Genomic DNA, 10,249 nt, shown 5'->3' with positions numbered 1-10,249 from the left:
ATAACCGTATTGTTTGTATATACAGGTATAAAGCAATAATAACCACTAGAAGAAATTGTTTATTGACTTATCGAACCCAGTAAACTATTATTTATAACATACAATAATTATTATTATAATGTACTACAAAGTACAAACACTGTACTAATGTACTATTACTACATATACATTAAAAATAAATAATTTTATCAACTAGGATAAGTTGTACCCTTCAGGCTAACGCATAGTCATAAAAAAAATCCTATATTTCTACAATATTAATATAAAATTCTTTTTTAGTGTTTATAACTATAGCACGAAAATTAACATAATATTACCTATGACTTTCATTTTTATTCAGCCAAGTAAATTGTTGTAAATATATTATGGGGTATCATTTCTGGAAAGGAAAATACGAAAAGTTTAGTTCGAATGGAATTCATATTTCTCCATTACACATATTCAACCAAACATTACGACATAAACACGATGTGTGGTGGAGACTTTCAATTTTCAAACTTGAAAAAAAATTGTGTGATAGGTATTATTCTAACCTATGCGTACTTTTTATATTGTAGTGTACTTATAGGCACCACTAAACTACTTATAGTGTCTCTCTGTCTCTGATTGAGTTCCTGAATATCATGACAATCGTATTTTATTAAACATTTAACATCGATGATAGTTATTGCTGACGATTAAATTATATAGTTTTGCTCACATTTCAAGGATACAATTATTATAAAACAATTGTCAGGCTTTGACCTTGCTCCATATTTATTTTATTTTTTAACACGTATTACATATTATACGAGTATATATTTAGCACCAGTTATATAATTATTCCAGTGTGAGTTAAACATTGTGGCTAGAGTGCTAGACTTAGGTATCTTTATATATATATATATGTAAACATATTGTACGTCGTTAATCAAATAAATTATCTGTAAAGTAGCAATGTAGTAGATTGTCCATTGTAGATTTAACAATCTTATCAAACTTTAGTCGCGTATTTTTTTTTTCTAGTAAAGATATTTCAATTTTTATTCAATAAGCAAAGTAATTTGAATAAATTATGCATTTTTATAACAAATACAAATATATTACAGTATAATGTTCATTATGTCCGTGTATTTATATTAAGTTTAATTTAAATACCTAAAAGAGCGTACTACAAATTTAAGACATGAATACAATTTAATGAGGTGCACTTTAAAATATCACCCATGTTCAAAAAATATATAAAACAATACTCATTCACTAAATGACCTATCTTATAATAGTCAAATCTTAAAGACATAAATAATAGATAATTATATAATTTGGCAATAACATTATATAGTTTAACTCATGAGTCATGAACCTACCTACTATGAAACACACGTCAACACACACACTTACACCCGCGTGAGTACATATTATTGTATGTGTATTATAGGTGCCTCTCAGTGATTGTAAATTTAAATATGTTGAGAAATTTAATTTCATAATATTGTTATATTTCTATCAGTCCACCATATTATGTAAATTAATAATATTGTTTTTGGTATCGAATATGCATAACAATTTAATTTCTTATGATAAATTAATTATTTTCTATTATGGTTGTACTACTTGATAGTTTATGAGAAATACAATGAATGTAGGTATAAAAAATATAATTCCATATGTGTAGATTTCAATTTTAATAAAGGCTTAAAGTACCTACGCATAGTTTTTTATTATCAATAATAAAATATAAATATGATGGAGATATATAACTATTAAAAACAATAAATTAGTTTTAATGAAGTAAATGCAAAACAATTTGATGCATACTATTAAAAATATAATATATTATGACTTGATATCATAAAAAAAAAAAAATGACGACACTTTTATCAAGTTAAATTAAAGTATTCCGGCGTCGTTAAAGGCAAATTTAATTTAGTGGAAAATTTAATTTTTAAAGGATTGGATTAATCGCCATATATATATATATATACGCCTCTCAATATAGGAATTCATATAAATATTTATATTTTATGCGTACGGTTAAGTACGATTTTCGATTATAAGTAGGTCGTGCTCAAAATTTCAATAAATGCACATAAATTAAGTTAAATTATATATTTATGTTGAGGTCAATAAACCAACGGTTATGTATTGTTGAAATAAATAATCGTTTTTCTAGTGCGATTGAAATGGTTTTACGTAATTGTAAATATGCGTTATTGTGGGGGTTCGAAGCGAATATATTTGTAGACGAAATTAAAATACGACTCTGTATGAATGAATATATTATTATTACATATTACATATCATTACTATTATTATGATAAACCTACTGTGTTTTCTATTACACGATTTCATAAATGAAGCATAGGTAGGTACTAAGCTGTTTACTAACGCGCAACTTACGGTCGTGGTGGTGCCCATATTGATGAACACAATTTTTTTTCTAATACCGTTTAAATAATAATAATAATAATATATTATTATTATGAAACGCATTAGTCGACGAAGTCTATACAGATAGAGACGTATGTCTATATAGAACTGCGATTTGCATTTTGCAATCGAATTCCGGGCAAATGCGAATATTAACTGCAGCCGGTGTGGTATGTACGCACAAGACGCGAGCTCGTGTATAACCAAGCCTGCAAACCTACATATACCACTACCTAAGTTCGAGTAACGGCTGCAGCATTCGACACGCGCCCGTGACCTTCGTCCCGTAGACGTCTGTCTCGCCGTTCGTCATCATTACAATGTAACGATGTTATAATGGAGGAAAAAAATTATTATATGATAAAAAATGTGACGGCCGGCGATTGACGAATGGATAGCAGTGCTATAGTGGTCACGGTTTAAAATATAATATTATAATATACCTATACGAACAGAGAAGAGTAAAGGCGGATTTCCACTATACACGCGAGCGCATACGTGCATGCAAATCCTTTGCTTTGACTGGTTGTTTGGGTTAGGTTACCACACGACTATAACCACGTTACCGTGTTGTTGGGCATAACTGGACATTTTTGACGGCACACGCATATTGTGGAAACCCGCCTTAAAATACGCGTGTATGCCGAGTTGCACAAACAAAAATCGATTACTTATTTTTAAATGGTTCGCTAAAATCGAATAGACCAATCACGGGTCATTAAATCGTGTTTAAGGCGGTTGTCTCTAAGACGTAGCCCACTTTAATAATTGTAATTGATTCATTAAATGTCGATTGTCTCTGTCGATAATATCGATATATCGTATATTTAAACCGCAATCGTGGTGCCATCGGGCGCAGACTTAACAATAAGATAATAATGCGTTTTTGGCGGGCGTGTCGACGTATTCATATTATATCATTACCATAGTTGCATTTTAATCAGATGCACAATGCAACTGCGCACGGTGTATTATAATATATTATAATAAATCACGTAAAGCGTTGACGGTGGGGGGGGGGGACTGTTCCGATCGGAGTCGACCTTAATTATATAATATGACGATTGATGGGCCGCAAGAAACCCCCTCGAGGGCGCGGGGGCGGTTACAGTTTTATTACGACACCGAATAATAATTTCAATTATTATTGGTATAATTATCGCGGTAGGCTGCACAGTGCCATCGGGACGACCGGAAATCGAGGCGGCGGGCCAAACATGAGGCCGACATCTGATACGGGAAAGGGTTCGTTGAAACCACGGACGTATACATATTTACATGTACCAGTAATGTACCTAATGTACCACATCCTTTTACGAATAAAGCGAGAATATGAAACCCCGAAACGCTTTTACATAGATTGTGAGGTGTACATGATAATAATATTTTGTGGTGCGCGTTTAGCCGCGTCCGAGCAATAATACAATATAATAATATTACGCTAGCGATCGTGTGTGTTGTGTTGCCTGCGAGGTTCGTCGAGAAGGATAAAACCATTATATTTTTTAACATCGCGATTTTTTGCCAGACCGTCGAATATTATTCACATCATTCCGACGGCACGTAGTGTGTTATATTATGTTCAGTTGACATTACAATACGAGTACATTAATAATAAAAAAATAACTAGGGATGCGATTCAGGATTAAAATATTATAATATTGAAAAAATTCAACATTCGTATGAAAACCTTCAAATGAAAATATGAAAAATATTTTTTATACATATTATACTGGTGTGATTTATTGATTAGTGATTGCGAATGACAAACACTGATAATGTACTTTTTATCCACAAACTATTTACTTCAATATAGCTTATGTGAGTTATGGGTAACTGTAGTTCAGGAATGATCTTGGTAATGGACAATAAGTAAATAGTTATAACTTTATCAATTATCAGTTTAATTCTTATCAACGGGGTCTCTATTATCCGTTGTGTTTTTGGAGGATTACCGCATTTTTGTTATCTCTAACTTCAGCAAATGCGAGGTAGGTTAAAAAAAGTTGTTTGAAGTTCGTAATTCCATAAAAAAATCATCCTTTATGGATAAATGAAAAATATTTTTCTAATATTGTAATTGTTAGTCGATACAATGTAATTACCACCAAAAATATTAAAAATATATTACGTTATTTTCAACACTGCGTTAAAGTTATTGGGTTTTGGAATAATGTTGTATATTCAGAATATACTTTTTAGAGTTTTGACAAAGTTTTGGAAAAGTTTTAAATTTTATCACGAATAAATCGAAAATGTATCATATAATTTACTATAAAATGCTGATCAATAATTTGTTATTCTCCAAATTTTGTATGTGATTGAAACTAAATCTATATATGATTACAGGGACTCGAGATCCAATATTTTCTAGTGTGTACCTAAACTGAATTTGGTTAACTGTTCAAATCTACGAGCTTAACACAAATAAGGGGCATGGGGTGGTAGTTATGATTTATAGAATAATACTATTTATCATCGATAGAACATAATATTTAATATTCGATAGTGTGTGAAACATAGATAATTGGTAGTAACTTACAGACACATAATAATAGATAATTTTTTTGTTTCTTTAAGTCACATCACCTAATAATATATTATACTGAATAATGTGATACTGTTGAAGTTATAGTTTAATATTATTTCATTTCCTCTGTGCGCGTCAAATTGTTTTAATGTTATTTTATGAAGCTGCTACGAATTCCGCTACAAACGACATCATTTCGCAATAAGAGAAGTCACGAGGTGTTAATGTTGTTGTAGGTACATATTCGGTTTACGGCGAACGTGAGATTTAATAACATAATTAGTTAGCACAGCTGAATTTCAGCAAAAAGCTTGCGATTAGAATATCCACCTTAACAACCTTCTCGGGTGTCAAGCGTGACAGTGTGTCCACTTTTACCCATATCACGACGACTTGTCACGACATTGGACGTAGTTCGGCAACTCGTTGACCGACACTCATTTATTATTCAATATATGTTTTTGGCACCTCTGTATACCTAAAAACATGTGGACAGTTACGAATTTACGATAATAATTGCAATGGATCGCAAAAGATAATAGCATATACTAACAGATGTTTTCTTTCGTTTTGTTGCACTTTGTCAGATTGTCTATCTTAAGAAGATGAGTATTATACTATGATTTTTTCATCGAACAAACATACGTATTTTATGTTTGACTAAATCAATTTCATTTGTGTTGTTAGTTTTCATTTTAGAGGGAATTAATTTCTTAAAAAACATAAAGGTGAGAACATTATAATATGAGTAAGTATTTTTTTTTCTCTATATTTTTGTTTTTTAACTAGTTATATCTGTTGAACAAAACAGTTATACAAAACTATTATGTTCTGAACGACTGTGAACAGGATACAATGAAATGCCTCTTAAATGTATTATTTTCATCAATTTTGATCAATTTCTTTTCTTTTTCAAGTTCAGATAGTAGGTATATTATGTTTAATCCTTTTCAACCACTTAAATTACAATTATATTTTACCGTTTGGTCTTAAAAACAAATCCGTGGGTAAAACTATGAAATCGACTACAGACTACTTATGGTGCAAAAAAATAGTAATTATACTAAGATTTCGTTGGTTTTTAAGAAAAAATAAAATGTTTTGAAGACGGCTAGCTAGATAAAAATTAAATCACAAACATTCTTGAGCAGAGAGTGATAAATTCTGTGTCGTAGTTATTTGTGTGTCATACCTATGTACATAAAATATGAGTGTGTAACCATAGCGTTTTTTACAATGTAAATAATGGCACTAAATCCATCAGTACGAGATTCATTCCGAAGTCTACAATACACCGAGGGAGAACTAACGTGAAATTGAATTTTCTCGGCATATTTAGCCCAATTCTCCTTCTGAGCCGTCGCCCTTTTTAAACTCATTTCCCGGACAAAATAACATGATTAGATTCCGGAGATGACAGCTTACTTTCACTGCCAGGACATTTATATGTATTCATCATGTTCATATATATCTATTAAATCGATTATAATATAGTTCCTCATAATACTTGCCTTTAAAGTTGTCGAATGACTCTAAGTAAACCCTACACTTATTGACATTTCGAAAAATACATTTTTTTAAATTCACAGTTTTAACGCCAAAATAATTTTAATTAATCACAAATCAAAGTTGCAAAGTTCAATACACCATAGAGACGAGACACGCGAGTTTTTCAAAATAATGCAAGATAAAAAATGTACTAAAAATAAACTGAAATAAAAACATAAAATATGTTTAAAGTTTGTTATTTAAAATCGATTATGTAAAAAAAATATTATTCAAATATTTGCAATATTATAAACCTACATATTTTAAAAGATCCCGGTAGCGGAAATGTTTACAACACATTATGTTTGAAATTTAATTTGTTAAAAAAATAAAGTACGGCAATTAATCTGTGTGTGTGCGTTGTATTAGAAGGTGGGTCGATTGGGTTTATTTGCATACGCGTACACGGCGATATTCATACATTTTTTAATGGAACTTTCAACCAAACAACGTTTGAAAAAAAAATAACATTTTAATATTCGACTACCTATCAGATTCTTGTCTCATGATCCATATATATTTTATTGCAAGTATATCGTAGCAGAGTATGTAACGGGATATTATATGCGTACATTGTTTTAAATAGTTATTGACTATTGTAGTGGTATTGTGCTGTCGACATGTGACACGCATACTGCAGTTATGTAAATATTATAATATAACTATCATTTTTAATTAACACGTTATAGCACGCATGTGTGTTATTGTTTTCAAAATCGTTGCGCCAATAACGTCTCAACGTTTCTACAGCGATTCGGATCTCGTTCTCCGCGTGCAGTCATTTTTATTGTATACGAGTGTCCTACACGTTCACTGACGTTAAGACATTGTTCGGTCATGCGTTTATCTAACGCACATAATAATATAATACTAGATAATATTACATAATGTTGACGTTAAAGTTTCGATGAGTTAAATTGATATTTCAAAAACTCGAGATTCAAATGATGGAGATGAATGGTTTTCATATAGAGTCAAGTCGAACGTTTCGAAATTGGTTGTACAGCGTTCGTCCAACGTCGGGACAACCCGCAGTAACGAACGTGTAATAATATTAATAATAATATCATATCATAAACTCGGTAGATAGGTGCAGAGAATTAATTTTACGCGGGCAAGTGGGCTTTTGCGTTGTGTGCGGTTTTAACGGGCAGAAAACTAAAATGCATTTAACTTTCTCTAAATTTATTATTTCATGCGCTTGGGCTACGAAATTGTAATACTTTTTATTATGTATGCGATTACTACATGTTGCACGAATGGGCGATCTTGTTTTAATATCGTAATTATATGAATAACATAATAATATGCAAACTCTAAAAACGCGGTTACTGTCCCTACGCTTGTAACAATTACATAAATGATACGGATACTGTTAGCTCTTTTTCGTTACCTACCCACTGCGTACAGCGGTTCTCATACGAATTATTATATGAATTTTTTTTTGACCATTTTAATTAATAATTTTCTTATTGTATAATATTACAATATTTTAATTATTATTCCTGTATTCATTTTCTAGAGTGTACGTAGGTAATTGTAATATTATTATAGTGTACGAATACATAATATTAACTTATCATTTTATTTACCACCCAAGTTACTTGTACCATTTTTTATTTTTTTTACGCGGATAAACCAATGTTGGAAAAAATTATATTTCATTATATTGGATTCAGTAAACATACATTTTCAATTTCAATATATTTTCTAATAGAAAAGTGAGTCTAGTTGTTACATTGATTGGTCAAAAGTAAAAAAGTAAATGTACTTTTCTTAATAATCGGGAATAAAAATAAAATAAAATGACAGGGAAACTAGAATTTTCAGAAAAAATCAGTTTTTGACTTGGTAAGTCACTCAATAATCGATTAAAATGTACAACCACAAATACTTTCGAAATTTTTGTCATCAAATGGCTTTAGTTTTTCTGTGTAATTCAAAGAGTATTAAACATAGACGCTGAAAAAACTTTATTTAAATTATCATTTATATTAATTAGATTAACTTTTAGCATTTGATATCTATACAACTTTTAGTTTTCAATATCTACAAAATACTTCTTAATTGACCATTGAGTTTCAATTTAACTTTTTTTTTTAAATTTTATTCTGAAATTAAATTTTTTTTTACATAAAATCAAATTTTAGAACGAACAGGTAAATCCACTCATCAAATCTTTAAATACTTATAAACTAATGAATTATAATGACCAATATTTAGCGAGGTATCACTGTGCAATTCTACTCTGTTCATCTAAGCTTTAAATACTTCTAGGTATACTCGTTTAACATTTGATTTATACGTATTATAAAAACTCAGAAAATTATTATGCTTCGTCATATGATATTATGCATGATGTTATCATCCACAAAAGTAAAAAAACTTATTCAATTATATCAATAAAAATTTGTAAAAAGATTGATTTATTTTTTTTTTGTGTTATAATAACTCACAGTTATGTAAAAAAAAACAAATTTTCAACGAATTAAAACTTCAAATTATGAATATTATAGACCTTAAATGGATCACCTTGTATTATATCATAAGGTATAGAAATATCTTTAATTATTTTTCGACGAACACCCTATTTTTATTATGTTTCATTTTAAGCAGTTTTAAGTGTATCCAACACCGTAATTTAATATGTCCTTCAAACATATTATTATTAATTATAATTTAATACTGAAAAAAAATGTTACACTTGAAATCATTGACCTATATATATATGTGTGTATAGTATATTATACTGTTAGATCAAGAATAATTACATTTACTAGGCGTACATTACAATATTCGTAATATTATATATATATATATATATACGTAATAATAGTTTCATAGCCATCGGCAAACAATTGTATGAGTACCTACAGTACCAAGTACAAGTATAGTATACCTACATACATTTTGAACAATTAGAAATAAATAAATGACATAATTGTATGAGTACCGACCATTGCAGTAATTTATTTTCTACATTATTATCACTGGTGTAAATTAGCGATTAGGTACCATGGTTTATAATACAAGTATACAATACGACAATAAGATAATATTTGTCTCCACTAAAAATCTATATTGTAAGATTATCACAAATGTAACTACTATTGATTTAAAATTTTAAAAGTGTCGCATTTTAAACAAGTTTTATTTTAGAGTATCATACACAGTCAGAAATATCAAAAATTATTATGTTTTGATGACTATATAATATGGGAAACACTATATATAATATATATATTTTAAAAATTAAAAATGTGTTAACCACAAACGTAAAAAAAAAAAAATAGAAATTTAAACCTTATGATCAATTTTATTAAAATTGTTTCAAAATTAAATATTTACTTTTATAAAATATAATATGCTATTAATTATAATAGTTTAACATTGGTATTACATCATATCAAGCCATGATAATAGGAATATTAATATTATTATATAGTTTTAATATTTGATATTCTTACTGTTACAGATTACGTCAACAATAACTTGTAATAAACACACTCTTTAAAATAAAGGTAAGTAATATTTCATAATTTCAAAAGGATTATAGGTAGGAACGTGCTATTATATAATTATGATAAAGTTTAAAAACTAAAACACAAAATATTTTTATATGAAGATAATTTATAAAGGTAGATTTTATTTAAATTAAATTATTACGAGAAGCGTTCGTAATTTTAGATTCTTAGAGTATAGCAAAGAAAGAATTTTCAATGATGTAAACTTGTTGCAGAATAATTATCTTTTTTCCGCGAA

Source organism: Myzus persicae, unplaced genomic scaffold (genome assembly GCF_001856785.1).
Source record: "Myzus persicae strain clone G006 unplaced genomic scaffold, MPER_G0061.0, whole genome shotgun sequence".
NCBI classification, from domain to species: domain Eukaryota; kingdom Metazoa; phylum Arthropoda; class Insecta; order Hemiptera; family Aphididae; genus Myzus; species Myzus persicae.
Note: the sequence above shows the minus strand (reverse complement) of the source record.